The 18,561-nt window shown below is 48.5% G+C and overlaps 1 protein-coding gene across 1 annotated transcript in view; it reads left to right on the top strand.

Annotated features, from left to right (window-relative positions):
* The first annotated feature begins 2,427 nt into the window (after positions 1-2,427).
* Positions 2,428-18,561, top strand: part of MED1 (mediator complex subunit 1) — a 77,052-nt gene continuing 60,918 nt past the window's right edge. The window contains exon 1 of the mRNA XM_088474617.1: positions 2,428-2,509. The gene's annotated coding sequence lies outside the window, so the exon portion shown is untranslated. The remainder of the gene's footprint in view (positions 2,510-18,561) is intronic.

Raw genomic sequence — 18,561 nt, 5'->3', positions numbered from 1 at the left:
AAAACGTGATCTGTGTGGGGTCCTGAGGACCGAGTTTGAGAACCACTGATGTAGTGTATTGCTGGTATTGTTGCAGTGTGCTGGAAGGAAACTTTTTTCCTTTTTTTAATGTAGTACAGAATTGGGGATCATCACCTCTGAGTTGGTTAAAGAAATGCTTTTGTAGAGTAGAAATTGAGGTGCACCACTCTGTGCAGCACAGATGCCCCGAACTCAACACCCACTCCGCCCTTGTATCTAATCTCAACAATGACACTCTACAATTATGTTTTTGCATTGCTATGCAAGACTAGGCTCACTACTGTCCTAAAAATACAAATGCAAGATGCAACATGTATCCTATTAAAAGTGTAGGACAAGATCTGTTTCTTCTGTTTTGTGCTTTGCAAATGATGCCCTTTATAATATAACCACTAATTTTACACTTGCAATATAAAAGCATTTAACTATAATTCAACCCAGGTTTTTGCAATTGGAAAATAAGAAAGGAAGGAGAGTATCATCAAACTGAGAAAACCAGAGCAACTCAAGCTTTGCTAAATTGATTCATTTACCCTTTTGGGGAGTTGGCCATTACTGGGTTGTGTGTATTAACTGCTGTTGAGGAAAATATTTGCACTCATTCCCTATCAAATTGGTGTTAATGGGATACAGATATGTCCTTATAAATCTTTGCTGCAGTCGTGCTAAAAAGCCCTACTCGACGCGCCAGTCCCTCAAAAATGCAATAATACCCCTTTTCCACCAAAATCCTGGGTCTGAGCCGGGATTTGGAACACGGTTCTAAGCCGAGTCAGACCCCGGATTTACCCCATTTCCACTGCGGCGCAGACCCGGAATTTACCCCATTTCTGATTTGGCGCCGTTCACACTGCACACGGGTGCAGTGCTGGCGCTTGGAGATTATGTCATCACCAAATGCTGGAAACTCCAGATCTCCCCTGAATGCCAGACCGGAGCGGACCGGCAACCAGGGGAGGGGGTCTTTTCCAGGGGGGGGATGACCCGGGTTACCAGTTTACACTGAGCATAATCCGGATTTTACTCATGTAAAACCTTGCTCGAGACCCAGGATTTTTTCCTAGGACCCTTTTCCACTGAGCCACGAGACGGGTTCACACTGCAATGACCCAGGTTTTTGCGGCAGCGGAAAAGGGGTATTAGTCGCAATCTCATGCGACTAGGATGCACCAGCAGACTGTGCTGATTAATTTGATATGCAACACTTGTATATCTGTGTGTGACTGAGTGTCTGAATCTGTATATTAAGTTCTACAATGTAGTGGCTGCAGGTTCTTTCATTACAAGTTCTGTTGTGCTTAATTTAAGCTGGGTACACACTAAATGATAGTGTACCCAGCGATGTTGCCAACGATCCCAGCACCTACGGCCCAACATATCGGACGGTCCATACACACTGGGAGATCTGGTGCCCGACGGCCGGTATGCTCAACCCCCCCCCCCCCGTAGCGCTGCCTGGGATCATCAGCCGCATTGCCTGTTCTTACTGCATGTACAAAAGATCAGGCGATAAGGCCAACGACCCCACGGGAGTGCGCGCACACATTTTTAACGATTTGTTGTTCCGCTGTGTCCGAATAGGCCAAATCGTTAAAAATATTGTGTAGTGTATAGGGGACCGTTACACAGATATACAAGTATCAAATATTATATAATCAGCATAGTCTGCTGGTGCGTCCTAGTTGCATTGCCGCAAAGATGCCTGATGCTAGCAGAGTAGCACGGGAGCTGATGGCTCACTTACACCAAGCAAGTGGAGCTGCGAGGCGTATTGAGGGTAGATGTATGAGGATACAGTAACAAGCTTTGTACATCTTCAGATAGTGTCAGCCTGCTAACTTCAATGCAGTAGCCCTAATCTTATGATTCCTGTTCTGTGGGCTTGAGCAGACAGCGATGCCCATAGCAACTTTTTTTTTTTCATGTGCGCGACCAGGTCCAAAGCTGGAAGTAAGGCTATCAGAGCCCATGTTTCGGCATGATACTTACCTCAGGAAAAAAATTGTGGGCATATCACAATGTTTAATATATACGGTAGTAATAACGTTAGTGTTTGGTATCCTCTCGATGCAAAGCTATGCTACTGGAGCTGCTTTTGATCAGTTTGTCCCTCACAGCTCACCATATGCCAGCGTCTCAGTTACCATGGCAGCAGGCGAGACAGGACACAGAAGCAACATCCAGCATGGCAGCACAAGATACCGCGTAAAGGGGAAACACGGGTGCTTGTGTAAATGAACATAATACCAATAATACACTACCAAGGAAGTATTGTTCTCCATTGGCGTCTCGGAGTATTACACTTGCTGGTTGCCATCGTTACAGATGAGACCTACTCTATTCTCGCGTTTTCTTGGCGTCAGTACGGTAATCTCGATGAACTCTCGCGAGATCAATGGAGACTCAGCGCTGGCTCTGCGGCTGCTGCAGAGGTTGCGGCGGCGGGTGCTGGGTACCAGGCCACGGAGCCCCGCTCTGACACGGCACGGTGAGTCTTTCACAAAGAGAAGGTATTCCCGCGGGTGGGTGAGACATCTCTTGAGAGATTGTTATTGTCTAGGAGAGACTACTGACGGGGGGAGCCAGTGATGTGTTCTGTGGGTGATGGCCTGGATGATATACACCGCTTTTGTTTATATAGTAGGGCAATGGCCGTAGTAGGAGGAAAAGGGCTATATTAATGGGACACGTCATTTCATTAAGGGGAAAGGACGGTGTTGTGCTGGCGGCAATGGATGTGTAAGGAAAAAGATAATGTTGGGGGGGATGATGGCAATTGATGGAGCCGATAAGCAGATGTTGGTTTGGGATAGGCGCAATTAATGGAGCGGAATAGCAGATTTTGGGGTTGGTGTGGTGACAATTGATGTTAGATGGAGCGGATAAGCAGATGTTGGGGTTAGATGGTGGAAATTGATGTAATGGATAAGCAGATGTTGGGGGGGGATCGGTGCAATTCATGAAGCGGGATAGCAGATGTTGGGGATGGTGGGAATTTATGGAGGGGGGGGTGGTAATGGAAGGGGAAAGGGAAAGTGTTGTGGTGGGGGATGTTCAGATAGAAGTAATGGATGTTATGCTGTAGTGGAGAAGAAAGTTATTGTTTAGAAGAGGTAGTATTGATAAACAGCTGCTTTTTATTTGAAAAGATTATATTGTTGGGGGCAGAGTTTATTTTTATTTTTACTAACCGCAGTATTGATGGAAATAAATATTTGTGGTGACAGAAGTGACTTTTCAAAGCCACCGATTGTCAGTAATTTTGCCTGCAGGATTTAAATTGTCATTTGTGCTGTCCATTTTGATAACGGGAGACTTGGTTGAAGAAAGGCTTGGGCCTCTAAAATGAGTGTTTAGTGGTGGTGTGGAAAATTGAGCAGTCCTGAGTCATACCCCTTTTAGATTAAAATGCCGAATCGCACCCGGGATTTTGAAGGTTGGTCCACCCCGCATGTGATCCGGCTGAGACCCTTTCAGACAGGCGGCTTATTCCCGGGTCCACCACATCGGTGCAGTGTCGGCGCTTGAACGTGAGATCATCTCCAAGGGCCAGCTCTTCCTATGTTTAAATGGGTACCGGGTCGGATGACCCAGGTTTCCTGTTTACACTGCGCCCCAGGTGGATTCCGGGTTCAGCCCTTTTATCTACCGGGTTGAAATGCAGGGTCACTCGACCTGTTCTGTTTTTTTTTTTTTTTTTCTAAGGACCCTTTCAGACTATACAAAATCCTGGGTTCACGTTCAATAACCTGGGTTTTTGCTGCTAGTCTGAAAGGGGTATTAGTGTTAACAATTTGGTTTCAGTTCAGAATGAATGTTGGATGAATTTGGGTGTTAATGGAGGAAGAAGAAATAAGTTGACATGAAAGAATTGCGAGGTTTATTTTATTTGGCACACTCAATGGTCACTTGGGTACAAATGCTGCTTGTTAATGTAAAAATCCAGCCAATCGGGTGACAGCAATTCAATGCATTCAAGCATGCAGACATGGCCAAGAGGATCAGTTGTTGTTCAGGCCAAACAGCAGAATGAGGAAGAAATGGTATCTAATTTGACTGGAACAATTGTTGGTTCAAGACTGGCGGTTTTAGTATCCCAGGAGCTGCAGACAATCTGGGATTTTTGCACAAAACAGTTTCTATAGTTTACAGATAATGGTGTGCAAAACTAATAACTGAGGTGTATACAAAAGAAAAAAGTGATGATTTTTTTTTTTGTATAAACAATTAGTCATCATTTTAGCACCCTGCACCTGTCACAACTCGTGCAGTCCCTCTTCCTAAACGGGGTGTCGCTCTCTGTTCTGGTGCATCTAGTACACTAGAGGGTATATTTACTAAAGGTCGATTTAAAATCGATGTTGTGTTTCTGGGGCTAAATCACACTTTTAATAACAGTCCACTTTTGAATTTTTTTTTTTTTTTTTCAACATTACATTTTTATTGAATTTAAAGAGAAAATGTAATGGGGGTGGGATGCAGAAAATAAACGGTAAGGGGGGGGCTGAAAAGAAAAATTCAAGGAAGGTACACATAATCAAAATTAACATACAAAAAGACTGATATCAGTAAATGAGCCATATCATTGTCAATTTGAAAACTGCATAAAAAAAATAACAGGGAATATACCCGTAGACAGCAAGATTCAAATATTAAACAGTACAGTGGTTTTCCGAGCAGACAAGAAAAAAATAACAAAGGAATCAACAGAAAATCACAGAAGGAACACTACAGTTAAGCCCTGGTTTTTGCTTCCCAATATTTGTTCCAGCCAAACCATCTAATTAAGGGGTTAGAAGCTGAGGAGGAATAGGAGACTCCCGCCGTCTCGAATTCATGATGAGATTGTACATCGTTCTGAATAGCATCCATACTGGGAATGTAGACTGAGAAGGGGGCGTGGTCATTGGAAAAGGGGGCGTGTCTATAAGACGCGTCCCCTTTTCATCACTCTTGGGGCGTGCCCGGCACTTACGGACACGCCGGGCAGCCCCCAAGCCCTGCAGACAGTGAGAATAGATGCCGGGCGCATGCGCCCGGCGTCTATTCTCCGGCGGTGACCGGGTCACCGCATGTTTCTCCAGCCGCGGGACACTGCGTCCCGCGGGTGAGAACGGCTCCCGCAGGCTGTTAGGGCAGGGCGCTTTTTGCCCTCCTTCTGGAGGGCAGGGTGCTTTTTGCCCTCCAGAAGGAGGGCAGGGCGCCGCGCCCCGCTAAAACAGCCTAGCGGGAACGCTAGTATAGTCGGTGAAGTAATTGATAAAATTGCTCTGAGTGGGAAATGCACTTGGAAATGCTAAAACAGGTACGATAGATTAAATGCCAATCTTAATATATTATACAAGAGAGGTCTGCCTTCCATTTCAATAAGGATTTAAATTTGGTAAATTTGTCAGGATTAGTCATATATGAATACCACCACGTAATGTCCCCTCTACCTTCTGTCTTGCGTTATTGATCTTTAAGAAATTTGGGTAGTCTCTGCACTATATGTGGAGAAGGGGTAATACTACTTAGCCAGTGTCTCAGTTGTAAGTACTTCTAGAAGTCCCTAGAAGGGAGTGAATATTGTGATTGAATCTGGGTATAAAATAATAAAGAATCAGAGGCAGTTATCTCAGCCAAGGTGAAGATTCCTCGAGCTTTCCAAGTTTCAAAAGATAAATTCTAGATCAAGATGGCTAAACCTTAAGTGAGTAGAGGGAAAGAGAATGTCCGATGTCATAGTGGCCAGTTCTAGCCAGGCTTTGCGGGAGTTAGAGACAGAAACTGATCTCTCGAATACCTTTACTGTAATTGATGTGGGCAGCCAAAGATAATCTGTGAGAGGGAATGGGGAAACCACACCGCGTTCCAAGAGGACCCACGATTTTTGGTTCTCCCGAGTAAACAATGCATTTTTCTACTTCAGGGTCCATAGGGTATCCACAGGATACCTTGGGGTATAGGTGTGACGTCAGTCGCAGGGCACCAAAGAGTTAAGCTTTCAGCCTCCCAGGATGCACTAGGTCCCCCTCCTATACCCCGCCCCCGGGCCAAGGCACCTCAGTTTAGTTTGGTGCCCGGCCGGAGTCGGGTGCACCTGTTGGAGTGGGGGCTAGAAGAGCCCCTGAAGCTTTTTCTTCATGCAGCTGTGGCTGCACATCTGGATGAACAGCATGGACAGTCAGTCCTGACGTCCATGCTGTCTTCCCTACACCCCGCCGGTACCAGAACGCCGGTACTGATCCGGGGATGCTGGTGGGCGTCTGGGGTCACAGCTAGCGGTGACCCCAGATGCTCCGGACCATGGCCGGATTCAAGGGGGACAGAGGTAAGCAGCGGGGTCCCGCGGTGGGTCCCCGCTGATCACATGGTCCTAAGTCCCCAGGCAGGGGGCTCCCTGGGGACTGGCTGCAGCGTGGAGCCAGGTGACCAACCTGCGCTTCCACTACCCCCTGGGACAGCGGACCGCAGCAGAGCGGTAGCGCTGCGGCGTCCCAGGGGTTAAATGCATGCCAGGGGAGCGCGCCTTCCCTGTCTCACAGCCGGCGCCTCCCCCGCTGCACACAGCCCTCTCTGCACTGTGCTGACTGGTCCTGTGTCAGCGCTCCTCCCCCAGGCCAGCTTCTCTCTGCTCCTCGGCGGCCATCTTCTCTGCAACGCATGGTGAACGCTGCTGGAAGCGCTGGACGGAAGCATCGTGGTCTGGGTCCCCCCGCATACCTCTCCTCCGCTGTGGCTCAGGTCTGTGTATGCAGCGCTGTGTCCTACCAGGCCCTGTGTCTGTGTAGTTGAGTGATCAGCGCTGTTAGTGCAGGAATTGTTATTTCTGTGCATTGTATGTGACTGTGCTAGCGCTGCCTGTAACTTTTCTTCTCTAAACTGTCAGCTTTATTACTGTCCCTGTTCTTTCTGCTAAAGCCCTTGCGGTGCGGTGCTGCAGGGTGGTCTCTCGCCTATTTAATACTTAATTGGTGAGAGAGGTCACATACGTGGTGCCATCATGTCTGAAAGTGATTTTCCCCTCCGGCTACAGTGTACCACGTGCAAAGTACCGTTAGCGGAGGGGGAGGGTAGCGCGGAGGGCCTTTGCCGGCAGTGTTTGTCCATGGCGCGGCCTATTACGGTTACAGCACCGGTACAGGAGCCGCCCTGGGCTTGTTTCGCTCAGGCGTTAACAGCTTTAGTGGGCCAGTTAGCTCCGCAGCCCGCGTTTACTCCGATGGGTTTGTCCCAGCAGTCTGTGGTGTCGTCACCCATGCAGGGGTTCCCACGACAATTGGTGGTACCCCACAGTCTCCCTATTTCCCCGCTCCCGGGTTCTCAGGAGCCAGCGTGGGTTAACTCCCTGACGAGTTCTGTACAGCACTTGTCGGATGTGTTGCAAGGGGAGTCTGTGATGCGGCCTCATAAAAGGCCGGTGGCGTCTCTGTCCGCTCCTTATGAGGATGACGAAGGGACGTCTGATGATGGGGAGATTCTGGATCCTTACGATCAGGAACCTTTCCATACTAAGGACGCTGATGCTAAGTCCAAAGTATATATTCCTGGACTTATTCGGGCGGTCCGCACAGCCTTGGTGATTGAGGACGAAGTTCCCCCAGCGGCTAAATCTAAGTATGCCTTTTTCAAAGATGTGAAGGGCGATGCCACAGTCTTTCCTCTTTCGGGTCAGTTGGTGGACCATTTAGAGGAGGCGTGGAAACAACCTGGCAAAAGATACCAGCCGCAGAGACGCCTGGCGGTGGCTTATCCGTTCGCGGATAATTATTTTGCTAAGTGTGAATCCCCTCCACAGGTGGATTCTCACGTGACCCGTCTTGTCCGTAGTGCCACATTGCCGATGCCATCCATGTCCTCCCTTAAGGATGCTACGGACCGCAAGGTAGAAATCTGCCTGAAGTCTGCTTATTCCCTTGCAGGGGGGGGCAGCACGGCCGGCTATGGCCATTTGCTGGGTTGCCAGAGCGATGGAGCGCTGGGCGGATTCATTAGAGGCTTCTTTTGAATCCGACTGTCCGGCCGAACAGGCGGAGTTGATTGGCAATCTCCGTGATTCGGCCACCTACATCAACGAGGCGGCTCTAGACATTAGTACTCTGGTGTCTAGAATTTCTTCAGCAGCGGTAGCTGCTCGTCGCACCTTGTGGCTGCGATCCTGGAAGGCGGACGCAGATCCAAGAAAGGTCTGGAAGCGTTGCCGTTTACCGGAGAAGTTCTCTTCGGTCCGGATCTGGATAAGATTGTGGCCACGCTGGCGGCAGCCAAATCTGCTTGTCTCCCGTCGGCCGCTGCTCCTTCTGGTTCTGGACCATCGTCCTTTCGGTCATCTAGGGCCCAGGGCAGGCCCAAACCACAGTCGTTTCCTCGACAGGCTGGCCCTAAGAAATCGGTCAAGCCCCGGAAACAGGCATGGAGTACCAGACGTCCGGCCCCCAAGCCAGATGACAAGCCTGCGGCCTGACGGTCCGGGTCTCCCCTTGGGGGATCCCAGGGTGGGAGGCCGCCTGCTGCAGTTCTCCCGGTGTTGGTCGTTCACTACGACAGACACTTGGGTTCTGGAGGTGGTCTCTCACGGGTACGCCCTCTCCTTCCGGCACAGACCCCCGGCTCGATTCTTCACCACGGGTCTACCATCAGACCGGAACAAGGCTACGGAGCTGCGGAAGGTATTGCACACTATGCTCCAGGCTGGAGTTATAGTGCCTGTTCCATTCTCCCAGAGGGGCCAGGGTTTCTATTCAAATCTATTTTTGGTACAGAAACCCAATGGGTCATATCGTCCGATTCTCAACCTCAAAGCACTCAACAAGTCTTTGCGGGTCCCGAAGTTTCGGATGGAGACCCTACGGTCCATCATTCTGGCGCTGGAACCTGGGGACTACATGGTGTCATTGGACATACAGGACGCTATGGCGGTCATGGCGGCTTCTCTGCGGCTGCAAGGAGTCCGCATGTTGCCGTACTTGGACGACCTGTTATTGGTGGCAGGATCTCCAGAGCTCCTGTTACACCACTTGGACCTGACCATTGCACTGCTGCAACGGCACGGCTGGCTAATCAACTGGCAGAAGTCCACTCTAATCCCGTCTCGGAGGATTCTGCATCTTGGAGCCTTATTGGACTCGGGACAGCAAAGGATCTTCGTGACGGAGGACAAGATCTCTGCTTTACAGTCAAGGGTGCGCAGTTGTCTGCACAGCCGCCGGGTGTCCTTACACTCGGCGATGAGGTTACTGGGCTCCATGGTGTCGGTGTTCGACATGGTGGAATACGCCCAGTTTCACTCCAGACCTCTGCAGCACCTGATCCTGTCCAACTGGAACGGGCTGCCTCAGTCTCTGAAGTTCCAGACGATTGTGCTCACCCCGGAGGTTCGCCTGTCCCTTGCGTGGTGGTTAAAGACGACCCACCTCAACAAGGGACGTCCGTTCTGGGTTCCAAATTGGGTCCTGTTGACAACGGACGCCAGTCTTCGGGGCTGGGGAGCAGTTTTGGGTCCACACTTGTTCCAGGGCAGGTGGACACCGACAGAAGCGGAGCTTCCAATAAATATCTTGGAACTCCGTGCGGTCTTCAATGCTCTCCTGCAGGCACAGCGGTTTCTCCAGGGTCATCCGGTGCAGGTCCAGTCGGACAATGCTACCACCGTGGCCTACATAAACAGGCAAGGAGGAACTCGCAGTCGGGCGGCTCTCGTAGAGGTCTCTCGGATCCTGGTTTGGGCGGAGCGCAATCTTCCGGCCATATCAGCGGTCTTCATCCCGGGAGTGCTAAATTGGGAGGCAGACTTTCTAAGTCGCCAGGACGTTCATCCAGGGGAATGGTCCCTGCACCCGGACGTTTTTCAACTACTGGTGGACAGGTGGGGTCTTCCAGAAATCGACCTCATGGCGTCCCGGCACAACAACAAGTTGCCGGTGTACGGGTCTCGCACAAGAGACGAAGGGGCGTCTCTGGTGGATGCTCTGTCCGTCCGGTGGACGTTCAGGTTCGCATACCTGTTCCCTCCGGTCTCCCTTCTTCCACGGGTAATCCGGAAATTCAAACAGGAAGGAGGGACGCTCCTGTTGATAGCTCCCGCGTGGCCCAGACGGCACTGGTTCTCAGACCTTCAGGGTCTGTCCGTGGACAGTCCTCTGCGGTTGCCGCTACGACCGGACCTTCTGTCTCAGGGTCCTTGTCTTCACCCGGACCTGACTCGGCTGTCTTTGGCGGCGTGGCTGTTGAGACGGCCATGCTGAGGTCCTGGGGGTTTTCCAGCTCTGTGGTGCGTACCATGTTACGAGCTCGGAAACCGTCTTCCGCGAGGATATACCATCGCGTGTGGCATACGTTCTTCCAGTGGTGTCGACCGAGAGGTTATGCACCGCGGGAGTTTCGTCTGTCTCGGATTCTTGCCTTCCTGCAAGCGGGACTAGATCATGGGCTTCGCCTTGCTTCTTTGAAGGAACAGGTTTCGTCCCTATCTGTCTGGTTTCACCGTAGGATTGCTACAATCCCGGATGTGCGCACCTTTATGCAAGGTGTTCTCCGTATTCAGCCGCCCTTTGTTCCACCTGTGGCGCCTTGGGATTTGGCTGTGGTCCTGAGGGCTCTCCAAGGACCGCCGTTTGAACCACTGGGCTCAGTGGATATTAAATGGCTAACAGCTAAGACTGTTTTCCTTCTGGCCGTTGCTTCAGCCAGACGTGTTTCTGAGTTAGGGGCTCTTTCTTGTAGACCCCCTTTCTTGGTTTTTCATGGGAACAGGGCAGTGCTCCGCACTCGGCCCGAGTTTCTTCCCAAAGTTGTTTCCCAGTTTCATGTTAACGAGGAAATAGTTGTTCCGGCCTTTAACTCACCGGGTCTTTCCGTGGGTGAGGCCTCTTTGGATGTTGTGCGGGCCTTAAGGACTTATGTTGACCGCACTTCTTTGTTTAGGAAGTCGGACGCTTTGTTGTCCTCTATGGCTTCTGTAAAAAGGGTTGGCCTGCTTCAAAGCAAACTTTGGCAGCCTGGATCCGTATGGCTATTTCTGAAGCTTATCTTCATGAAGGCCTACCGGTCCCTCCTTCTCTGAAGGCTCATTCCACTAGGTCTGTGGGTCCTTCGTGGGCAGCTCGACGTGGTGCCTCGGCAGTTCAGATCTGCAAGGCTGCTACGTGGTCTTCTGTCCATACCTTCGTGAGGTATTACAGGTTTGACACCTTCGCCTCTCAGGATGCTTCCTTCGGGCGGCGGATTCTCCTTTCTGCACAGGAGCGTCCCCACCCTTAAAGGATACTGCTTTGGGACATCCCCAAGGTATCCTGTGGATACCCTATGGACCCTGAAGTAGAAAATATGAGATATGGTAAGAACTTACCCTTGTTATCTCTATTTCTACGAAGTCCATAGGGTTCCACAGGACTCCCGCCCTGTCGCACCTGTGCTGCAGATGGGCTTTGCTCTGGTCACCGGTTTTCCGTCTCCCTCTGGTGAGAATGTGATTCTTGTATGTGTCCAGATCTTTGTTCTCTCTCTTCCTTCTCCTCCTCCGGCCTATGGCTTGGTAACTAACTGAGGTGCCTTGGCCCGGGGGCGGGGTATAGGAGGGGGACCTAGTGCATCCTGGGAGGCTGAAAGCTTAACTCTTTGGTGCCCTGCGACTGACGTCACACCTATACCCCAAGGTATCCTGTGGAACCCTATGGACTTCGTAGAAATAGAGATAACAAGGGTAAGTTCTTACCATATCTCATATTATTTGGGAGATTACTGTAGCAATATAAAAAGTTAGAAATTAAGCGCTAATGAAAAAACTCTAGAAAAGACAGAATTTTTAAATAGCCAAGCATAAATTTATGTTTAGTATAACAGTGACTCTACCACAGTAATATATGTGGATATGAGCGCTGTGAATTAAACATTATTATACATATGATGTTTATAGTCTTTTTCAGACTAATTGGAGGAGTGGGTATTATAGCAACAATGTCCCGATGGTAATAGTCCGTGCGAGAAGCCCTTAACTGTCCTCACCTTACTGCCAGTGCTGGGTTTCTCCCTCCGGGGTTTTCCTCTTTCTCACCGACTGTACCTGCGGTGGCTGCAACATGTGATGTAGATAAGCAGCCGTCACGCGGCTGAAAACTCGCAGGGGATCGCTGACTGTTTTCTCCCTCCGGGGATTCCTCCTCCCAACACGGTACACTCTGTGTGTGGAGCCCGCAGCGCTGGGTGATGACATCAGGCGCTGACAGAATCTTTCCGGACCTGGTGACAAAACGTGCTGTAAATGTTCCCTTTATCCTCCTTAACTCTCCAACGCGTTTCGAACCTAATATGGTTCTTTTTCAAGGATGAGTCTGTGCCTGACGTCATCACCCAGCGCCGCGTGCTCCACACACAGAGTGTACCGTGTTGGGAGGAGGAAACCCCGGAGGGAGAAAACAGTCAGCGATTCCCTGCGAGTGTTCAGCCGCGTGACGGCTGCTTATCTACATCACACGTTGCGGCCACCGCAGGTACAGCCGGTGAGAAAGAGGAAAACCCCGGAGGGAGAAACCCAGCACTGGCAGTAAGGTGAGGACAGTTAAGGGCTTCTCGCACGGACTATTACCATCGGGACATTGTTGCTATAATACCCACTCCTCCAATTAGTCTGAAAAAGACTATAAACATCATATGTATAATAATGTTTAATTCACAGCGCTCATATCCACATATATTACTGTGGTAGAGTCACTGTTATACTAAACATAAATTTATGCTTGGCTATTTAAAAAGTCTGTCTTTTCTAGAGTTTATTCAGAAGCGCTTGATTTCTAACTTTATATTGAATTATATTATATTGAGCAGCTTTTTTATACATATAGAACTTCAAGCGCCTAGCACACACACATTTTTATTCTGGATTACTGTAGCAAGTTGATAACATCGTAAATCAGGGTAAGCTAAACCACCCTCCGATTTTGGAAAAGACATGGGGCCTGATTCAAAGCCGCTCGTAAGCGGCCGCTCGTTCGCTCCGAGCGATGTTTGCCCAACTGCGCATGCGTACGGATCGTTATACGCATGCGCGAACCAGTCAGTGCGGTTGAAATTCATGTGCTCGAAAAATAGCGAATGCCGGATAATTTTAGTGACAGAAAGAGGCGTATGTGGGTGGTAACAGGGGAAGGTGCTTGAAAACGGGGAGTGGAGATCCGATCGCAGGCGTGCTTAAAGGTCAAAACGGGCGTTTTATGGGTGTGCATAATTAAAACAGCAGCGTCATTGACCATGTCACTGGGTTATTTTATAGCCAGAACTGCTCGCAAAATTGTGGTAGCAAAAACCAACCACAAGAATAGCGAGCAGCTCATACCCTGGTCGATGTACTCGATTAATCTAATAAATAACGGACATGACGTAGGATGCGAGCGGCCAGGGGGCGTAGTTTCCCAAAAAACGACCGCAAGTTTTGTTCGGTCGTTCAGACCTAGAGGCGTGAACAGACCGCAAACAGCGAACGGTTCATTTGAATAGCCACCCCTATTTTCTGGACCAGCGAGCGCAAATAGCGACCGGCTCTGAATCAGGCCCATAGTCTTCCTTGCTAATCTTGGCTTCTTACCCTTCCATACGTATTTGATGAAAAGTGTGTGAAACCTATTGAGGATAGTTTTGGGGAACAATGAAATAATAGTCCGAAATAGATATAGTATATTTGGTAAAATCACCATTTTTATGGCCGATATGCGACCTAACCAGGAGACATTTTGAATCATCCAATCAGTCATCAATAGTGAAATGTTACGCAACAGAGGTAAATAATTTGCCAAAATTAAACTGTTAGTAGTAGGGGTTACATGGATCCCTAAATACTTGATACTGTTGTCTTGCCAGGAGTAAGGATATTCTGATTTTAGGGATTGTAACATAGCCGGAGAGAAATTAATAGGTAAGGCTTCGGTTTTAGAACCGTTCATTTTGTAATAGGATTCTTTAGATTAGTTCTCTAATACTGAATGTAAATGCGGTAGAGATTTATCAGGTTCTGTAAGAGTTAAGAGAACGTCGTTCGCAAATAAACTGATTTTATATAATCTGACCAAATAGGGCAGGGCCTCGTATAGAGTGATTACACCTAATAACCTCCGCCAGGGGTTCAATCACCAGTGCGAACATCAGCGGGGACAGTGGGCATCCCCGGCATGTACCATTAGTAATCGGGAATGAAGGTGACAAAATGCCATTAGCAAAAACTCTGGCTGATGGGTTTGACTACAGTGCAGAAATCAAAGACAGTGCTAAAGCCAAATTTATGAAGGACAGCTCGAAGATATCCCCAATGCAACCTGTCAAATGCCTTCTCGGCATCCAATGATAATAAAAGGGGCTGATCGAATTCCGCAAAGGCATTGACAATATCAATCACTCTTCTTGTGTTGTCAGGAGACTGACGGCCCTGGACAAATCCTACCTGATCCCGATGGATAAGTGCAGGAAGTAAAGGGTTAATCCTATACGCTATTCGTTTTGCAAAGATTTTGACATCTGTATTCAGGAGTGCAATCGGATGATAATTGAGTTACAAAGCCAAATTTTTCCCCGGCTTAGGAAATGCAACGATTCTTTCTTCAAGCATTTCTTTAGGGAAGGACCCCATAGAGGAGGCCTCGTTAAAAACCTGAACCAGGATTGGAGATAAAATATCTTGGAAACATTTGTAAAATGTGTTGATATATCCTTCAGGACTAGGGGCTTTCTCTTAAGGGAAGGGATTTAATGACTGATTCAACTTCCTCGCTGGACCAGCGGCACCCAAGAGAGCGAAGTGTGTCAGAATCTAAAGATGGCAATTTAATATTTAAAAAAAACCTAATCTATATCAACCATCGTTGGTTAGGGGACCTCGGAGTCTGCACGCAAATTATACAAAGTGGAATAATACTTAGCAAAGGCATCAGCTATTGCAGAGGGATCCGACACCTTCGTGTGTTAGTGTGTGTTAGTAATCAGTCTAATACGTTCCTTCACCCGTTTACCTCTGTTTCCTCGCAAGTAGACGACCTGCCATGTCCCCTTGAACATAGAACTTTTGCATTCATTTGAATAATGTTTTGTGAACCTCTTTCAGAGCTACCACTCCTCTTGAACTTTAAGTACCGTATAAACTCGAGTATAAGTCGACCCGAATATAAACCGAGGTACCTAATTTTACCACAAAAAACTGGGAAAACTTATTGACTCGAGTATAAGCCTAGGGTGGGAAATGCAGCAGCTACTGGTAGTAATATTCCCCCTCTGGTAGTGCCCCCAGTAGTAATCCCTCCCCTGGTACTGCCCCCAGTAGAGATGTAATATAAAAAAAAAACACTTACCTGAAACCCCGCTCCTGGTCCCGACGCTGCTACTGGATCCTCCGGCCGCTTTGCATTATGGGAGAGACGTCGTCATGACGACGTCTCTCCCATTACCCACTGTGGGATCCGGAAGATGGCTCCCGCAGTGGGAGCAGCAGCAGCCGATGAGAGTCTGACAGACTCTCATCGGCTGCTGATTACAACAAACACACAGCTGCTGGCTTCGGCGGCTGTGTGTTTGGCAGTGTGTAGTGCTGACCGAACTCCATCCGGTCAGCGCTACACACGCGGTGCAGCTGTGTCACAGAGACACAGTCTGCACCGCGGCCCGCATGGTACGCTACTCAGTTGTGTACCATGCGGGAATCATTCGAGTATAAGCCGAGGGGGTGCTTTTTCAGCACAAAAAATGTGCTGAAAAACTAGGCTTATACTCAAGTATATACGGTAGTTTACGTTAAAGTTTATCATTGGATGGGGCAAGCTTATGTTTAAATTCTAGGTCAGGTAGTCGGGATTCTATATCAGCTCGGAGAGACCAAGCTGTCTTACGCGCCGCAGCTTGAATTGCCAACCCTCTAACTACTGCATTTTCACCAAAATGTGAAAAGGGATGTATTTTCTGGTTTATTAGTCTCTAAAAATAAAGAGAGGGCTTGAAATAGTTTGTTTAGCTTCTAGGTCTGAAAGGAGGTGTTCACCCAGACGCCAGGGATCTGGAGGGGTTCGGAAACATGTAACATCCCAACAAAGGCTTACTGCCGCATGGTCAGACCAAACAACTGGTAAAATAGAGGATTGTCTAATGCAGGGCTGGACAAATCCCGACTATATTTTTTTGCCTGGTGACCAGATTATACAGGGAGGGAGGATCCGAGGAAGCAGTTCCCCAGCGGAGGTTCGTGAGCGTCCATTTCACAGGAGTGCATGCGCTGACAGCATGTCCTGAGCTGACTCCTCCGCCTGCGGTGACACCTTCTCCCTTATCTGTCCCGGCTGTCTGGCTGCACAGAGCTCCGGTGAGAGCTTGTATGCACTGCACAGATTGCGGCTGTGCTGGGTATAGACGGGGCCGGATTATAGGCATCGTGGCAACTGCAGGGCCCCCCACACATAGTGTGCCCTCACACCTTGTCCCCGACACTTACTATGAAAACCCCAGAGTACAGCGTTTAGCTGTCAACTCTGGTCCTTGGTCTTCTCCTCGGCGGCTCAGTTGTTATTACCTGTTATCGCGGCCACTGAGGAGGAGGAGGAGCTGTCACAGTACCAGTCTTGCGAGATGATGAGTCAAATCTCACGATTTCAGCGAGCCGCCCAGGAGGAGACCAAGGACCGGAGCTGACACAGCTAAACGCTGTACTACGGGGTTTCTTTTATAGTAAGTGTCGGGGACAAGTTGTGGGGGCCCGCTATGCGTGACTGTGCAGACCAGAAGAAGTGAGAGGCAGAGAGCAAAGCTGAGACGCCCGCTGCCTATACATACAAGGTCTTCCCAGGTCAATATATACTGTATGTATACTTATGTGTTCAATGTGTGCCTATATATATATATATTTGATATTCTTTGGTGTGATGGGCACTGAAAAGGCATGTTGGGACCTCTGAGGGGCATTGAATGGGCTTGTGTTTGTGGTCTATACAAGGTTTCATATATTTTGGTTGGGGCAATGGTCTGGCTCCTAAACTTTTAAGCTGGCTCTTAGATTTTAGAAAAATTTGTCGAGCCTTGGTGTAATATGTTGCAGGGTCCACTTATCAAAGAGGGCCACATCAATACGCGAATAGGAGCTATGGACGTGAGAATAGAAGGTACAGTCTAAACTTATGGGAATGATCCTGGATAGGATGGGAACAAGGTTTCATTTTTGTAGATTTGTCGAGGGAGGGATCAATGACCATATTGAAATCTCCTAGGATCAAAGTCGATCCTTTACTACAAGATTGGAGAGCATTACAAAATTTTCTAGCAAAGGCGGATTGTTTGGTATTGGGGCATATACAGACGCGATCGTTACTGGCTTGTCATCCATGTGACCTATAAGTATTAAATACCTGCCCTCCTGGTCTTTTACCTGATCCTGCAAACAAAATTACAGGAACTAGAAAAAAGTATCGCGTACCCCGCTCTTTTAAAGGGTCCATCAGACATATAGCAGTAAGGGAATTTAAAATCCGAGAACTGGGGAGGGGATGATTGAAGGAAATGAGTTTCCTGCAAAACAATAATATGAGCCTTAGATTTGGCAAAATATTAAAGGGCTAATCTTCTCTTATTAGGGGAGTTGAGGCCCTTAAGAGAGTACCTTAACCATCTAGAAAATACAAAAACATACTGAAAACCACTGTATACAGAGACACTCTGAAAAAAATAGATTAGTGTACCATAAGAAGGGAAAAAAATGAAAAGCAAAAACAATAGGAAGGGAATACAAACATAATAGGGGTGAAAATAGTACCTGAAAGGAACTATAAAGGACCGCCTCCAAAGTCGGCACAGTCAGGTATGTGGCAGAGGAAATGGACCTCCATCACTCCATATACAACTATATAAAAAACAGTACAAATTAGAGTAGACAGCCAGGAGACAGTAGACAGCCGGGACGTACAGGAGGATCAGCGTAGACTGGGACAGACAGCAGGGATCAGAGCAGGCCAGGATGGAGAGGAGTCATCAGTGCAGTCCGGGACGGACAGAGGCACAGCAGTCACCGCAGGCGACACTCAGCACATGCACTCCTGTGCATAATATGAACACTGCCTTACTATAGGTACGAATCTCCGCCGGAGCTAATGAGGATCTGCTTCCTCCCTCACTGCAAAATCTAGTAGCCAGGCAGCATAATCTTGTAGCCATGGCGACCTGCATTAAGGTGTCTCTAGGGGCTCCAGTTGGAGAATTACGTGCTTTGGGTAATCGATGAATACGATCCAAGAGGAAGTCAGTGGTCGGGAGTAGCTTATAAATAGGTCCGTAGCATATTCTTTCAGGTCCACATTGGAAACTGTCCGGGATACCACGGATTTTAATATTATTGTGTCTCGACCTGTCTTCAAGGTTACCCACCTTACTTCTGAGGGAGGTTACTTCTGCCTGAAGTTCCTCATGCTGGTTCAATTTGGGATTTAACCACTTTCTCCAATTTATTTTCGAGGTGATCAGTGCGAGTCCCCCCGATTGTTGACACGTTTGTAGGGCAGCTTTGAAATCAGCTGAGATATCTGCTTTAAAAGAAGCTGATAGTAA

The sequence above is a fragment of the Taudactylus pleione genome, unplaced genomic scaffold (assembly GCF_031769625.1).
Source record: "Taudactylus pleione unplaced genomic scaffold, aTauple2 ptg000155l, whole genome shotgun sequence".
NCBI classification, from domain to species: Eukaryota; Metazoa; Chordata; class Amphibia; order Anura; family Myobatrachidae; genus Taudactylus; species Taudactylus pleione.
Note: the sequence above shows the minus strand (reverse complement) of the source record. Positions and strands in the feature narration are given on the sequence as shown.